The sequence below is a fragment of the Schistocerca americana genome, unplaced genomic scaffold, assembly GCF_021461395.2.
Source record: "Schistocerca americana isolate TAMUIC-IGC-003095 unplaced genomic scaffold, iqSchAmer2.1 HiC_scaffold_1198, whole genome shotgun sequence".
NCBI lineage: Eukaryota > Metazoa > Arthropoda > Insecta > Orthoptera > Acrididae > Schistocerca > Schistocerca americana.
In genome coordinates, this window is record NW_025725262.1 from 6611 (window position 1) to 10000 (window position 3390).

Consider the following 3390-nt stretch of genomic DNA (forward strand, 5'->3'; position numbering starts at 1 on the left):
CGCCGGGCGGCGGCGCATCCTCAGCGCACACAGTCCTCAATCGGACCAGCACACTGCAGATGTCCACCGCGCTTCGCACCGGGCCCGCGAGGACCTACTTTGGCCGCACGGCGCCGCGTGCAGGGTGCGCCGGCGCGCAGCTGCGCCGCCTGCCGCCTCCGTCGGCCGGCGCGCCTGCCACTGGCCGCCCCCCACCAGCCGGCTGTAGCGCGTGCGCCCACGCACCGCACGGCCAACACGCCGGGAGGCCCCCCCTCACCGGCCGGGGACGGTCCCACCCAGCCACCGCCGCGTATCGCTTCACACCCACATGCCATTCACGTTCGTGGGCATGGTGGGTATCGCTGCAACAACCGGTTGGTAGCTCAACCGATCGTCGCCATCACTGATTCACCCCTAGCGAGAACAACCGCACCACAACGGTTTACCAGTTGTTCATTTGCGTAACGTCACCAGCAAACGTAGGCGTCCATCGCCATTTGCAAATTCAACGATTGTTGCATGCCTGTGTCAGGTGTCACGACACACTGTCTGCCCACATACACGCAACAACATGTCCACGCTTAGCGAACACGTGGAAGGTGGCCCCCGTACGTATGCGATGTCCATTGCGCGAACGACTGTCAACCGGCCTCTGTCGCATGTCGCAGATGTGGAACGCAGTGCACCGTGCTATCACGGTGTGTGAGAAGAGACGACTACGTCTGACAACACGCGCCACTACATCAACAGACGGCTCATGCTGATCGCCATCCAGGGCATACCACACTGCAATCCAGCTCTTATAGGGAGACGACACGTAGCTGAGTGCACAACATTTGGACCGCATGGTTCGCCGTTGTTGGCGCAGTCGTTGTACGGTCACATGTACCACGATGTATCATTCAGTACATGAGGACCAATGTGCAGTACAGTGTGTGATTTGGACGTACAACATCAGCGGACAGTTGACACAGGCCGTACCACAGCGTAGGCTAAGTGCTTCGCCATGCGAATGCCAATGAACAACTGCAAATGCCAATGAACAACTGCAAAGGGCATTGAGCATGTACGTCCTGCTGCCATCCACATTACAGTGTATAGCTGCAAGGTGTTTTAACATGAAGCGATACACTGGGGACCGGGCAGTGCGAGTAGCAAACTATATTGCGGGGGTTGCAGGTTAGGCAACACTACACTAATTTAACGCGTCGTATGACAATTACAGAGCAGGTTAAGGCCCAACGTGTGTTGGGTTAAGGCCCAACGTGTGTTGGGTTAAGGCCCAACGTGTGTTGGGTTAAGGCCCAACGTGTGTTGGGTTACGGCCCAACGTGTGTTGGGTTAAGGCCCAACGTGTGTTGGGTTAAGGCCCAACGTGTGTTGGGTTACGTTAAGGGGCAATGTGGGTTACGTTAAGGGGCAATGTGGGTTACGTTAAGGGGCAATGTGGGTTACGTTACGGCGCAATATAGGTTACGTTACGGCGCAATATAGGTTACGTTAAGGGGCAATGTGGGTTTACGTTACGGCGCAATATAGGTTACGTTACGGCGCAATATAGGTTACGTTAAGGCGCAATATCGGTTACGTTAAGGCGCAATACAGGTTACGTTAAGGCGCAATACAGGTTACGTTAAGGCGCAATACAGGTTACGTTAAGGCGCAATACAGGTTACGTTAAGGCGCAATACAGGTTACGTTAAGGCGCAATACAGGTTACGTTAAGGCGCAATACAGGTTACGTTAAGGCGCAATACAGGTTACGTTAAGGCGCAATGCAGGTTACGTTAAGGCGCAATGCAGGTTACGTTAAGGCGCAATACAGGTTACGTTAAGGCGCAATGCAGGTTACGTTAAGGCGCAATGCAGGTTACGTTAAGGCGCAATACAGGTTACGTTAAGGCGCAATACAGGTTACGTTAAGGCGCAATACAGGTTACGTTAAGGCGCAATACAGGTTACGTTAAGGCGCAATACAGGTTACGTTAAGGCGCAATACAGGTTACGTTAAGGCGCAATACAGGTTACGTTAAGGCGCAATACAGGTTACGTTAAGGCGCAATACAGGTTACGTTAAGGCGCAATACAGGTTACGTTAAGGCGCAATACAGGTTACGTTAAGGCGCAATACAGGTTACGTTAAGGCGCAATACAGGTTACGTTAAGGCGCAATACAGGTTACGTTAAGGCGCAATACAGGTTACGTTAAGGCGCAATACAGGTTACGTTAAGGCGCAATACAGGTTACGTTAAGGCGCAATACAGGTTACGTTAAGGCGCAATACAGGTTACGTTAAGGCGCAATACAGGTTACGTTAAGGCGCAATACAGGTTACGTTAAGGCGCAATACAGGTTACGTTAAGGCGCAATACAGGTTACGTTAAGGCGCAATACAGGTTACGTTAAGGCGCAATACAGGTTAGGTTAAGGCGCAATACAGGTTAGGTTAAGGACGACATACAGGTTAGGTTAAGGTACGACATAGGTTAGGTTAAGGTACGACATAGGTTAGGTTAAGGTACGACATAGGTTAGGTTAAGGTACGACATAGGTTAGGTTAAGGTACGACATAGGTTAGGTTAAGGTACGACATAGGTTAGGTTAAGGTACGACATAGGTTAGGTTAAGGTACGACATAGGTTAGGTTAAGGTACGACATAGGTTAGGTTAAGGTACGACATAGGTTAGGTTAAGGTACGACATAGGTTAGGTTAAGGTACGACATAGGTTAGGTTAAGGTACGACATAGGTTAGGTTAAGGTACGACATAGGTTAGGTTAAGGTACGACATAGGTTAGGTTAAGGTACGACATAGGTTAGGTTAAGGTACGACATAGGTTAGGTTAAGGTACGACATAGGTTAGGTTAAGGTACGACATAGGTTAGGTTAAGGTACGACATAGGTTAGGTTAAGGTACGACATAGGTTAGGTTAAGGTACGACATAGGTTAGGTTAAGGTACGACATAGGTTAGGTTAAGGTACGACATAGGTTAGGTTAAGGTACGACATAGGTTAGGTTAAGGTACGACATAGGTTAGGTTAAGGTACGACATAGGTTAGGTTAAGGTACGACATAGGTTAGGTTAAGGTACGACATAGGTTAGGTTAAGGTACGACATAGGTTAGGTTAAGGTACGACATAGGTTAGGTTAAGGTACGACATAGGTTAGGTTAAGGTACGACATAGGTTAGGTTAAGGTACGACATAGGTTAGGTTAAGGTACGACATAGGTTAGGTTAAGGTACGACATAGGTTAGGTTAAGGTACGACATAGGTTAGGTTAAGGTACGACATAGGTTAGGTTAAGGTACGACATAGGGTAGGTTAAGGTACGACATAGGTTAGGTTAAGGTACGACATAGGTTAGGTTACGGTACGACATAGGTTAGGTTACGGTACGACAT